The sequence below is a fragment of the Cucumis melo genome, chromosome 12 (assembly GCF_025177605.1).
Source record: "Cucumis melo cultivar AY chromosome 12, USDA_Cmelo_AY_1.0, whole genome shotgun sequence".
Classification (NCBI taxonomy): domain Eukaryota; kingdom Viridiplantae; phylum Streptophyta; class Magnoliopsida; order Cucurbitales; family Cucurbitaceae; genus Cucumis; species Cucumis melo.
Genome location: NC_066868.1, coordinates 2,316,651 through 2,331,472, shown reverse-complemented (window position 1 = coordinate 2,331,472; position 14,822 = coordinate 2,316,651).

Genomic DNA, 14,822 nt, shown 5'->3' with positions numbered 1-14,822 from the left:
AGAAAGAAGTACAAGGTAAATATGATTTACTTGTTCTTGAAACATGTTTAGTGGAAAATGAAAATTCTACCTGGATATTAGATTCAGAAGCCACTAATCACATTTGTTTCTCATTTCAGGAAAAAAGTTCTTGGAAAAGGCTTTCTGAGGACGAGATCACTCTTAAAGTTGGAACTGGAGAAATGGTCTCGGCTAAAACAGTGGGAGATTTGAGGTTGTTTTTTTAATGATAGATATATTATACTCAAGAATGTCTTGTATGCACCTCAAATGAAGAGAAATTTAATATCTATCTCTTGTATGTTAGAACATATGTACAGAATATCTTTTGAAATTAATGAAGCGTTCATTTTCCGAAAGGGTATTCATATTTGTTATGCTATACTTGAAGACATATTATATAAGTTAAGACCAACACGAGTAAATTTTGTCTTAAATACTGAGATGTTTAGAACAACTGAAACTCAGAATAGAAGACAAAAAGTTTCTTCCAATGCCTTCTTATGGCACTTAAGACTTGGTCTTATTAATCTCAATAGGATTGAGAGATTGGTTAAGAGTGGACTTCTAAGTCAGCTAGAAGATAACTCTTTACCTCCTTGTGATTCCTATCTTGAAGGAAAAATGACCAAAAGATCTTTTACTGGAAAAGGTCTTAGAGCCAAAACACCTTTGAAGCTCGTACATTCGGACCTTTGTGGACCATTGAATGTCAAAGCTCGGGGAGGATACGAATATTTCATCAGTTTTATTGATGATTATTAAAGGTATAGTCATGTTTACCTGATTCAGAACAAGTCTGATTCTTTTGAAAAGTTCAAAGAATATAAGGCTGAAGTTTAAAATGAATCAGGTAAAACAATAAAGACATTTTGATCAGATCGAGGTGGAGAGTATATGGAATTATGATTCCAAGACTATTTGATAGAACATGGAATCCAATCACAACTCTCTGCACCTAGTACGCCTCAGCAGAACGGTGTATCAGAAAGAAGAAACTGAACTTTGTTAGACATGGTTTGCTCTATGATGAGTTTTGCTTAGTTACCAAATTCTTTTTAAGGATATGCTTTAGAAACAACTATCTATATTTTAAACAACATTCCCTCTAAAAGTGTTTCTGAAACACCTTATGAGCTATGGAAAGGGCGTAAAGGTAGTTTACGTCACTTTAGGATTTGGGGATGTCCAGCACATGTGTTGGTACAAAATCTTAAAAAGTTGGAACGTCGTTCAAATTTATGCCTATTTGTAGGTTATCCAAAAGAATCAAAAGGTGGTTTATTTTATTACCCTCAAGAAAATAAAGTATTTGTATCGACAAATGCTACGTTCTTAGAGGAAGACCACATAAGAAATCATCAAACTCGTAGTAAACTAGTATTAGAAGAATTTTCCAAGAATGCTACAGATAAACCTAGTTCATCTACTAAAGTAGTAGATAAAACTAGGAATATTGGTTAAGCACATCCTTCTTAAGAGTTGGGAGAGCCTCGTCGTAGTGGGAGGGTTGTACGACAACTTGATCGCTATTTGGTTTAAGTGAAGCTCAAATCATCATACCTGATGATGGCATAGAGGGTCCATTAACATATAAACAGGTAGTGAATGATGTGGACTGTGACCAATGGATCAAAGCCATGAACCTCGAAATGGAATCTATGTATTCCAATTCTGTCTGGACTCTAGTAGATCAACCAAATGATGTAAAACCTATTGCTGTAAATGGATCTACAAGAGGAAATGAGACCAAGTTGGTAAAGTACAGACTTTCAAAGCTCGACTTGTGGCAAAAGGTTATACACAAAAGGAGGGAAGAGATTATGAAGAAACTTTCTCTCCTATTGCCATGATAAAGTCGATTAGAATACTCTTATCCATTTCCACTTTTTATGATTATGAAATTTGGTAGATGGATGTCAAGACAGCCTTTTTGAATGGTAATCTTGCGGAGAGTATTTATATGGTCCAACCAAAGGGGTTTATACAAAAGGGTCAAGAACAAAAGGTTTGTAAGCTTAAAAAATCCATTTATGGATTAAAACAAGCTTCTAGATCCTAGAATATAAGGTTTGATACTGTGATCAAATCTTATGGTTTTGAACAAAATGTTGATGAACCTTTTGTTTACAAAAGGATCATCAATTCTACTGTAGCATTCTTAGTTCTATATGTAGATGACATTCTACTAATTGGGAATGATCTAGGTCATCTAACTGATATTAAGAAATGGCTAGCTACGCAATTCCAAATGAAAGATTTGGGAAATGCACAATATGTTCTTGGTATCCAAATAGTTCGGAATTGTAAGAACAAAACTCTAGCCATGTCTCAAACATCTTATATAGACAAAATGTTGTCAAGACATAAGATGCAGAATTCCAAAAAGGGTCTGCTGCCGTACAGATATGGAATTCATTTATCAAAAGAACAGTGTCCAAAGACATCTCAAGATGTTAAGGATATGAGTAACATTCCCTATGCTTCTGCTCTTGGGAGCCTGATGTATGCAATGTTATGTACTAGACCTGAAATTTGCTATTCAGTAGGGATAGTTAGTAGATATCAGTCCAATCCTGGACGTGATCATTGGACAGCCGTTAAGAATATCCTAAAATATCTTAGAAGAACAAAAGAATACATGCTTGTGTATGGATCTAAGGATCTGATCCTTACTGGATACATTGACTATGATTTTCAAACTGATAAAGATGCTAGAAAGTCTACATCAGGATCAGTTTTTACTCTAAATGGAGGAGCAGTAGTATGGAGAAGCATAAAACAATCCTGTATTACCGACTCCACTATGGAAGATGAATATGTAGCTGCCTATGAAGCAACAAAGGAAGCAGTATGGCTTAAAAAGTTCTTAACAGATTTGGAAGTTGTTCCAAATATGCATATGCCAATCACCTTATATTGTGACAACAGTGGTGTAGTTGCAAATTCACGAGAACCTAGAAGTCATAAACGAGGAAAACACATTGAAAGAAAGTACCATCTGATCAGGGAAATCGTACATCGAGGAGACGTTACAGTAACAAAAGTCTACTCCGAGCAAAACATGGCTGGTCCGTTTACAAAAGCTCTCACGGTTAAAGTGTTTGGGAGCCATCTACCTGGTTTAGCTCTACGTGGTTTGTAAACTAGGATAAGTCGGAGACTTATTGGGATTGTGCCCTAGTTTATATATGTTTATTGTACTCATATGTATTCTCTCATTATAAAATTCTAACTTACTTGGAGTTTTAGTTCAAGTGGGAGTTTGTTGGAATTTGTGTCCTGAAACTCATACTTTGTTATTTGATTCAATAAAATTTATTATTGAATACTATAATCTTAAAACCAACAGAAAGATGGTCTATTGTGGAGGTGGCCTTCCTACTCATGAAAAGAGATCTCACTGAAAGCACCTTTTTTGGAGAGCTAGGTTTTCACTTACTTCCTTGCCTCTGGTTCTGATTTCTCAGAATTAGATCCTATGGCAAGGAAGTGAATATGAAAGAAGACTACAGAGTGGGGTTTTCATAGAATGAATCAAAGGAAATGCCGAGAAAAAGTTTGAGTTTCAGAAGTGGAAAGTTCATTCCCAGTCGATCAAGAGTGGAGGGTTAGTAGTTCCTTAGTAAGGTTAAAACAGTACTCGAGTTGATATTAAGGAGGTTATTTGTTTGAAATGTGTTAATCAATTGAAACTTCTGCTGGAACAGGGAGACTAACATCGGTCCTATTCTACGCTTATCAACTTCTAGGATAAGGATGCCTTGGTTCGACTGAAAGGAGAGAATTTGGTCAAGCAGTTCCATCCATTCCTTTTTCTGCACTGAAATTTGAACTCTTGAGTGAACCTTACCTGTCCTATTGGCAACTCATCGTCTAGCGAGCGGGCATCTCTCCCGCCTCAATGAACAAGGGTGTCTTCTCTTTCCTCAATTACATCGAGCCTTATTTGCTTATTTATGATCCGACTGGATCACATCACTTTGACTAATTTGCCATCCCGTGTAGTAGGATCCTATTATGAGGAAGCAACAGTTCTGTCACAGGGGAGTTTCTTTTCCCTATTTTCTTGCTTAAGATAAGAATCAGTCTTGACTACTTATGATTTTCTAAAGCGATTGGAAGAAGGAGATCTTTTGTCAGGAAAAAAATCAGGGCTTCCTTCTATTTTTACTAAAATCAAGAAGCATTGCTACCTTTTGACCCTCTTCGTAAGAGTCTGATTTCAGTCTGTGGGATAAGCTTTCTCTTGTGTTTTCAGAAGAAAGCCTAGGGAGAGGAGAGGTGTGAATAATCCCTTTGCGCTCACTCTTCAAATTGAGAATGAACTTTGAATGAAACTGGATTTCTTCTATCCCATGCAAGGCTCAAAGAATTTGAGGCCTGAAACTCGATCTTTTTGTCATGAAAAGGAGTAAATCGTGTTTGAGTATAAGTAATTCAAAGAAACCTACTCTTTAAGACGTTCAAATGAGAGTCAACATTGAACTTTCCCGCTCCTTCCTTTATTGTCTTCTCTGGCTTCTTAGATTTGAGTAGGTTCAAACTTTGGAGTCAAAACTAGTTTTGAAGTTAACTAATGTGGCATAAAAGCCATAAAGATTCCGTTTATCAGGGAAAGGTTATTAGCAATTAAAACTAGGTTTGAGTTCCATCTTTGATACATTGTTATTAGGTCCAGAGGCTCAAAGAATTTGAACAGTCTTTGTAAATTCTTTGCGTCGACGACTTTTTCTTGTGGGAAAGAGAAAGAGTAAGAAGTCTTGGATGAGAAGGATAAAATAAAGCTCGAGATGAGTTTAAGAGAGTGTGAAGAGATGGTCGATGTAATTGAGCTCTTCTGGAGGGGAATGAGTGGAATTGAATATAGTATATAGCTGAACAATGGATTCTCACTCGTGTTCCTACTAGTGGGTAAAATAGGTCCTCCAGACTTTGAACATTTTATCCTTTATTCAATGATCGTTTAGTGACTTTCTTTTTGATTGAGGACTTTGACATAGCTTAATCTTCGACCATTCTTTGAGCCTTCAAGCCTTTTCATAGGGATAAGTCTTTATCTCCTTTCAGTCAAGCCCTTGTTCATTAATTCAAATTCATATGGATTTTTGACTCGTCCTACGTAGCTTAATTAAGACTTTAATCATTTTTTGAGTCTTTGAATTTGAAGAACAAGGAAGGACTCAAATTTTTTGAGCCTACTTCGCATCTCCTTTCAAATGCATATGGATTAAATTAAGGGTCTGTTCGAAGGTTATGAAATAACTCGAGTGATAAGGAGAGGGGCGAAGCGAATTCCTTATAAGAGAATTTGAGGAATCCATATTAAATGAAATTAAGACTTCAATCATTCTTTGAGCCTTTGAATAATAGTGATAAGGACTTTCAGTTTCATTTAAATTCTTTGAGACTTTTCTTTCAGGTCTTTAATTTTTAAGTGGAATATACTCCTAGTGGAAGGGTCTTTTAAGTGGAATATACTCCTAGTGGAGGGGTCCAAGTGACCAGTTGCTTCTTTAAGTGGAATCAAACTCCTAACGGAGAGGTCTAGATGACTTATTTTTATCCATATTCATGAACTCATTGATAAGGTCAAGTGTCCCTTCTACGGAGTTAGAAATCCTCCTTATTCATTGAGGACCTTTGTTTTTGCTTAGTAGACAAGTCTCGCTATTTCTCGTTCAAGGGAATCTTCTTTTGGCTGAAAAGAGAAATATTTGCTTAAACTAAAACAAGAACTTCTACCATAACCTCTTTAACAACGACTGAAGACAAAGCTGCAACTGCTTCTTCTTTTTCTTAATTAGCATTTGACATAAGACATGTCAGGGACAGCTATCGCCTCAATCAACAAAGGGGGAGAGATATCTCACATCTCAGAGAGAAGTAAGGCTGCTTATTCTCTACCCTGAGGAGTAGGCCTCTTGGTTGATCCTCTTTCTTTGTTCAACAAAAGTAGGAGTTCTAATTTCTTCTTAGTACCATCCTTCCAACGCCTTCTTCTTCTTCAATGGATGAAGTGTGTTGAACAAAGAAAGAGAAAAAAGACTGGTATTAAGAAGAGAAAGATCTCCAAAGGTCGCGCTTACTCTGACTTTGTGAAATAGCTTCCTCAGTCTCTCGCTTTAGCTCTATATATGAGAACCTCTCCTAAACCTATAAAGGATAGCCACTATGTTCACTTCGTATCGTGAAAGAGATCAGGGATTCCTCAAAATTCTTTGTATATTTCATCGGACTTGTTTATGTCCATATTCACTTCTTTGAACCTACTTTGCTTCGTGCCTTTTTCTTCTTCTCCTTGTTTGTTTGTTTGTTGGCGAGAAACTAAGTACTGGTTAAGACTAGAGTGAGTTTGGAGAATGTGAATGAATAACTCACTTAATGAGAGAATGAACCATGTAAGCTTGTTTCAACTGAAACTACTACTTATTCTACCGCTTGATCTACATAATGGAAGAAAGATTTAGTGGAATAAACCCATCAAAATAGAAGATTGCTTTTCTTGTTGTTAGTAAGTTTAGAAGCGCATGAGGATGTAGAAGTCCCCTAAAAAGTCATTGTTCATTGATTGTGCTCTTTCTTTTTAAAAAGTGGGCAATCGCTTCTCTTTTTGTAAGTAGGTTTTGAGTAAGATGAAAGTCAATAAATTAAGAAAGAAGACAATTTGCCAATGTGAAAGTTAGAAAAGGGTCAAAGAATATTGGTCTATCCTTCTCCTTAAACAAGAAGAAGAAGGGCAATCGAAACAAGTAGGACCACCTTTTCCATGATAGCAGGCACTACAATTGGAACAAGACTTGCCTCATTGATTCATTGATCCTCGTCTGCAACTTTGTTTACTTCTTTTGCATCCTAAATTGGGACCTTGAGTAGGTTTAGTTATTCGACTATATGGGCATTTTAGGGAACCCTCCCCACGAGAAATGGAGATTGGGAGCAAAGCGAGAAAGCTTTTCGCTCTAGCTCAAGGGAAAGTAGGCTTGGTGCTGTAGTAAAGAAGGCATGATGGTACGAGGCCAATTTAGCTAAAGACAGACTGGTCTAAACCAGACAACCTTATGCTTTGACCAACTCAGGATATTTGGTCAAGTTCCTTCTATCCTTGTTCTTACATTCTATGAAGAATCTCATAATCACTTTTCAATAAAGCTACTTCCAAGTTCTCTTGCTTCGAGCATTCGCACCACGGAGTGGGCAAGAACAAGTAAAAAGGCTACAGAATATAGTAGATTAAAGAGGTCCTTCGGACTGGTGGGACAAGAACTTAGTCAAGATAAAAAGCGAGACCCTTAAGTGAAGAACTCAAGTTACTACTAAACCATCCCAACAATCAAGCCCATGTAATGGGAGCAGTTGCTCTCTCGCAGGGGAGTTACCCTATTGAGTTGGCTTCTGTTGTGCATACGAGGATAGAGAAAGGTGATACCACATGCACGAGGCTCAAAGAATTTGAGAAGATCATCAGCCAGCGTTTTGAGGTGCCAGATAAAGAAAATAAAAAACAAGGCTTCATAGGAGTTGAGATGAGAATATGGTTTTCCTTAAATAAGGGTCCGTCTATAGGTTATGAAATAACTCGATTGATGAGGACAGGGGCGAAGCAAATTTCTTATTCTTAGAAGGAGTGCATTATGAAATAACTCGACTCAAGAAAATAAGGATCCATGAATTTGAGAAGAATTTGAAAGCAAATTCCTTATTCTACCACTTAGAAGGAGTGCATTATGAAATGACTTGACTAAAAACAAAAGGATCAAAGAATTTGAGAAATCCATATTAATTAATTTGGCAGTCTTTCTTCCTTCACCCTATGCTTCTTGGAATTGGATGGAATGGGATTCAAGGTTTCAAATTAGAGACTAAGAAAAGGAGAGGTTAGAAGTCAACGAATGAAGAAATATTCCCTAAATGAGGCCTTACGCTCATCGATCCAATCGAAGAAGACAATCCCTGTTTGGAAAGGCAGAGTGCTAGGTCTCGAATCTATTTTCCACGGAAGAGCCTCTTGAGGAGTTCCTTTAGTTTCTCCCATATTGTACGAAATCTTGCTATTCTATTTTTCATCCTTGGTCTTACTCATCCCTCTCTCATAGAGTAGAGTGATTCAGAGTGAAAAAGAAATGTGAGACTAAGAAGTCGAATCAGTGGCTGGCAGAAGAAGAAGCATTAGAAGTTCTGAGATCGGTATGCTCTTTCCTTAGATCTCTTTCCCTCAGCCTCCATTTAGGCTTCTTTCTCTTTATCTTGGGAATTGTAATGTCCTTTCTTACTCGATTTGAGTCTTTTGGACTCTTAAATAATGAAAGGTGCAACAACTCTGTCGCTTTCTATATTCTTGAAAATAGAGGCATTTCACTGCCTTTTCAAGGCCAAAACAACCATTGACACAACTCAATGAAATGCAGAAAAAGGCCTTCATGGTCATTCAAGAGCAAACCAAGGATTCAAGATCTCAAACTTCCGTCACTACTGGATTAATCTCTAGAAGCTACCGGGTCATCGTCTTTTCTCTTTCACCACAATTAGTTGGGACGACTCTAAAAATTCTACTATGAATTGAATGAAAGAAATGAAGGCAGATTGGGAGTCCACCTTTCATTTAAGGCAGATCTACCAGATCAACTCGAGTCGAGCAGTCGATCCTGGTTGCTTTGGTTGGGGTCTTTTCTCACTAACTACTCTATTTGAAGAGTGAAAATCTAGTTCTTTATTGAAAGGTAGAGGTTCCGTCTTCTATTTAGCATAGAAAGATGGATCTTCCCTTTCAGTCTTAGCCACATCCCCTTCACCCCTAAATGAAAAAATAATCCAGTCAAATCCTATCTTTCTTCTATCATTTCTTATTATAGAGTGAATAGCGAATTACTTGACTGGAGGAGGCCCTCAAGCATGAAAAATGGATTTGGTAAGAGAAATCTGTCTCGTTGCTGGAGCGAGAGTGAGTTCATGAGAAAGAGGCAAGTTTAAGAAATGCTCCTTTTTATGATGACAAAGACTATTACATTAGTTTGTGAAGCGAAATTAAACTAGAGAGGCCCAAAGAATTTGCGGGAGGAAAGGCACAGAGTGAAGTGACTGGAAAAGTGCAAAGCAACTCAACTAAGAAGGCGCAAAGAATTTGCGAAAGAGAGAGAAGAAACATTAAATTTTGTTGATTTTCTTCTTCTTCCTTTTAATTTCTCTCTAGTTTGAGTTCTGACTTTGAAGATTCTTTTTATCTGCCGTAGGTTTCCATTTGGAACCGAAAAGACATTTAAACTTGCTTCCAGCCATACCCAAAACCATTGAAAATGTAGAGTCTCCCGAAAGGCTCTCTTTTTCTTCCATTATACTGTTAAGCCTTTATTAATTGTCAGATTGATTTATGGAACTCAATCTTTATATAGGCGCGAGATTTAGCGAGACCAGTCCTATGATGGGAAGCATTTAAGGAGAAGGCCAGCGTCAGATCCTGCTGAGGAATTAGATGAGGTAGGAATAACTTGAACTGCTCCTTATGAAACTACTAATTTTTTAAAGCCTAATATGGCAGGTAAGAACTAGTCTGCTTCAACGGGGTCTGATTCCCCCTTCCCTACTACATAAACATAGAATGAAAGAGGGAGAGATGAAGGTTCTGCGTCCTCAGACATGCACGATCAAGACTCTTCTTAGTCGAGGGCTCACTTTTCTCGAGAACTTAGATAAGATGAATAATAGTGGGTCCTATTCTACCCAAGTTTGATTTTTTTATGTATAGATAATAGTTCATCACATGCCTTTCCCTTTGAGAGGATAGTGTACTTTCAATATAACTTCCTCTTCTCTTTAACACGGTATTCACTTGCGCTCCTTTTAAGAATAAGGATACGAACTCAACTCTTACTCCACCTTGCCTTCAAGTTGAGCCTCTCTTCTCCTTCTTAGTCGAGCTGTTTTGCACCTTTTAGATGAATATGGATTTCTGACTCATCCTACATAGTAGGCACTCCAATTTTTTCATCTCTTTCATAAATTCTTTGCCCCTACTCCGCCTCGCTTCTCTAATTCTTTGAGACTTATTTGCAAATTCTTTGCTCCTGTTCTCTTTTGATAATGAGACCTTCAACTCATTTGGAGCTTTCTTTTTTTGAAATCAGAGTCTTGTGACCTCTCAAATTCTTTGAGCCTTTGGACCTCTCTGATCCACTGATTGCAGTAGGCTTACAGAGTGGCTTTCCACTCTCCATGTCAGATAATAGGTACTCCTGACATTTGAGTAGAGACATATAGGGCTAGTCTCATCTAGTCACTAAAAGAGAGAATTAGAAGTTCATTCTAAGTCGAAGAGACCGAGCTCTTAAACGATCTAAATTTCATCATTCTATTATTTATGATAAATGCCATTTCGAAAGAATCTTTGATTGTGAAAGATCTCCTTCTGACGGAGTTGATGTTGATCGTATGATGTCTGATTTTTTAATATCCTTTCTTACATAAAAAAGAACTAGCCGAATCAGAGAGGCAGAGGGAACCAATAGGCTTTCGGTAAAGGCCCATGTAACGGTATTCAATCTTCACCCATACTTCGTCATTGAGGTCTTATTGTAGTAGCTAGTCGTCGTGTTGACTATCCCACTTTCAAAGCCCTTTCGGCTTGAGGTGCAAATGGAAGTCGCTTTCTTTCTCTTATTCTATTTCATACTTTGAACAAGCTCGATTACATTGAGGAGACGTAGTTCTAATAGAAGAGAATTAGGCCCTTTTGAGTTGGAAAAGGAGAGAGAGGGTCATTAAATGAATTTTCGTTTGGGTGGGAGCCGTAAAGCAGTTACTGCCCTTTCAATAATTGAAGTCGAAGTTGCTCTCGGAGAAGTCATCTTGATCCCTTGTTCGCTTGGTAAGCTCTTTCATTCACTATTCATTCGTTGGAAAAAAAGGATTCCACCCAACAGTCATAGATTTCCACAAGTTGCTATTCTATCGGTTCCTTCTGATCCTAGAAAACCAGCTATGTAATTACCGACCAGGGGCACAAATAATAGAAATCTACACTAGAACCTTATGTTTTCAAAATACAGTTCGAGTCAAGGCTCCGTAGGAGTTGACAAGGAGAGAGTTTAGTAGTTTTCTTTTATTCTCTTTCTCCTTTGTAGGTTAGGAAATAGCTTGGTTATGTATGAAGAGAAAAAGTAAATTGACTAACTAACCAAGTCTAGATAATCTTGATAGGCTTGGCAGAATTGGTAGAGGCTACTCTCTTTCTTTGATTCCATTGATCTTGGCTATTGTTACTGAGACTCTTTATCTGGCACCTCCAGCTTTCCCAAGACACTGATCTACTACTCTTTATCGGATGAAGAAGGCATTGAAGGAATACAGACCAATCATTAAGGCAAGTTAATCCTTGGTCTACTATGCATTAAGACTTGTCTATGCCCGTGTCCCAAGACTCAGACTGAAGGAAGGAAAATTTCATATGTTATTGATCTAGTTTTCACTGAAAAGTTAACTGTCTTCTTGCTTTGACTTTTCCGCCCTAGCTATTACTATGAAATTAGATGGGAAAGTTATGCTTATGCTGTCTAAGCTCTTGATTTTCTTCGTCTTGATCAACTTCAACCGGCCTAGAACGGAGGTTACCATACTTTTCTTTCAAGGCCGAGGAAATTTCATTCTGACTATAAACAAATCTTATTGGGTGCGGTATATGCTCTTTGGTTTTTGGTGGGGAGAATTAATTGATCCCCTATCTCTCTCCCTTGTCTACAGAATAACTACTATCTGAATCCTTGCCATCCACCATGGTCTCAAGAGATTGTCTACTTCATTTTCTCTTCACTTGCGCTCTTAAAAAGAAGCTTCTCTTTGTTCATTGATTCAGTCTCACCTCATGAATATGGATAGTCCTTCGGACTAGACCTTTTCATTTTTCCACTACTTATTCAGGCGATGTGGATGTTGATGACTTTGTTGCTTGATGCCCACATAGCGGTTGGGGTAGACCCCTCAATCCATACCGTGTAGTGGGGGGATTCTTGGTTACGTTCTTGCATAAAGAGCTCGATTCCTTCATCACTCTTTGACATGTATGCATAGGCCATTGGAGTGGTCTCTTCTTCCATGGATAAGCGCTTGGTCTAGTTCATTGGTATTGTGCTAGGGCTCTATCTCGAAAGAAGATAAACCAGTCAAACCCATGTTCGGGCGGAGGATGACCTTCGCTTTGGGCGTCTGTAGAAGTGCTATAATTTGCTTGGGTCTCTTAGATTATAAACGCGAACTATTAAGCTATGAGGCTTAGTTAGAGGGATCGATGGCTAGTCCTTTTTCCTTGGGATAGGCAAAGCCTTATTTGGCTCCTTCTTTACTTGGTATCGACAAAGAAAGTTGGGAAAATGAAAGATAGAAAGGACTAAAAGGAAGTTCATATGGATATAAACAAGTCCTTCATAAATTCTTTGGTCCTAACCCGCAAATGCTTTACGCCTCTCCTGACAGTTGAGCCGCTTTTGCTCGTCTTGACCCCTTCAAAACAAAGGTCCTCAATGAATAAGGAGGATTTCTAACTCCTCCGGAAGGACGTTAGGAGCAAGGAATTTGCGAAAAGGTCCTCAATGAATAAGGAAACTTGGAATATGAATATTTAAGAATAGAAGGAGTGAGAGTGAATTTACGAATGAGACAAATCAATGAAAAAGTCAATGAACAAGGTCTTGATTGAAAGGAGAGAAAAGCCAATCCCTAATTTCATAGACTTATATCTTTTCATTCGTCGAGAATCTTGATAAACCACTACTTATTGAAATAAAGGACTTATATATTACTTTCACCCCACTCTCAGCGGGAATCTTTGATTTTATACATCATCATATTAGCTTTGAAGAAAAGCATATTTCAACTTCAACCTCGAACTCGTCCTAAATAGAGAAGATAGATGTCTATTCAAAAGGGAAAGAGACCCCTAACTTCCAACTGGTCCTTTCTCATCAAATCCTTTTCACGTTGTGACTCTAAAAGAATGAAAGACTTTACGTGCACCCACATGTCCCCTTATTCATTGAGGCGGTAGATAGCCAAGGTGGGATTCCTTTTAGATAGTGGTTTCGGGGAATCTTTCTTCATAAATAATTCATTTTCTTCAATATATTCAATTTCATTCTAAGAGTAGAGTGGAAGGGTCAAAGAATGATCGAGGGGCAAAGAATTTGCATCTCCTTAAAGAAGAACTGAAAGCACGTAATGGGCCTACAACGAGGGATTCCTTATCAGCTGATCCTGGGACTTCCATTGAGTTCACACCGCTACGTGGGCTTCCAAGCAGTAATTGTGAGAGATAAGGATTCCCTCTGGGTGTTTTTCTCTTTTTTGTTTGTGTGGTTACCTACGACTCATTAATGGCCAAAACGTTTGGAAGGGAAAGCATGATGTTTTCATCCAAGTTGTTCATCACAAGGTTCACCGAGGTTTCCCCATTCACTGTGAGTATAAGTGGGTCAGTTTTTTTCGACATTGCTCCTCCTACTTTTATTTTCCACGAGACAGAAAAGAAAGAAACTTAACTCCTATTTCATCTTTCATTTTCATCTTCCTTTTGTCAAGCTTACGATTGAGCGTGGAGATTGAAGTTAGACAGCCACAGAATGAGGCTTCCCTTAGCAACAGAGAATACTAAAGCTTTGAGTACTTATGAAGCTGAAAGAGAGAAGAGCTGCATGAAGGATCAAATGATCAGTCTTCCTCTTTATCTTGTCCGAAAGAGAGAATGAAAGATCAAAGAACAAACAAGAAGGGAGATCTTTTATTATTAGACGACCTACAACAAAGTTATAATATTGATAGTCAAAAGGAGCGAAAGCGACTCGACTTACAAGAGAAGAGCCGTAGTTAGGAGTCTGAAAGCGGAGGACTCATGAATTCCACTAAATGCGTTTAAGAGGAATTTGAGTTCTTTCTTCCTCTCTTATGTTTTTGATTGCATAGCAATGAAAAGAATGAGATTACAAATTGTTGATCTCGATATTGAAGAAGTGAATATGGAGAAATCAAAAGCTCCAGATGGGGTCTGGCTCCTTCTATCCTTTATGCCTCTTTCATTCTCTCTATGTTTTGTTGTTTCTTTCGAAGCTCTAAGACTCAAATTCTTTGAGCCTCTAACTCACTTTAGCTTGTTGTACCGAAGTGGTTCATCATCAAAAGAAGAAGAATCAACTCGACGCCTAGAAATTGATATAGTTTAGGGCTTTCTCATCTAAAGAGAGGGGTGAGCTTTTTCACTATACAATTCCCACTATGACGGAAGGACCAACAAGGATGAAGGAAGAGAAGGAGGAGTAGGATAAGTCAGCTTTCTTTGAAGATCGAGGGAAAGGACAATTATGCCATTTGAAATCAGTCTTTTTTGGAGGGAAAGCCAGTGACAATTAATCTTAAGTGGAGAAGAAAGATCTCTAGAGATTCTTATCTCATTCCATTCTAGTTGCTTGATCAGTAAGCAATGGCGAAAACTAAAAAATCTATGGTTTCCTGGTAAAACCTCATTTCACCCAAGTTCTTGCTCAACCAGAAAAAGAAAAAAGGTTTTTCGCACAACTTACTCATAGTCCGGGTCCCACTTGTATATTGTATTTGTCCGTAGAAGCATCGAACAGGTTAGAGTTCTTACCTTCCTAGGACTTTATGGACCAAGATTTTCTTTCATTATATGGGCAATACCGATCGGCTTTAGTAGATCTATGGATGTAGAAAAAGCTTCAAATTTGAATGAATGTTCAAGATCTCTTTTCCATTTCTATTTACCTAGTCCATATCTTTTTTTCGTGTCTTCCCAGGAGGAGTTTGATCTCGGGATACCACCTAAA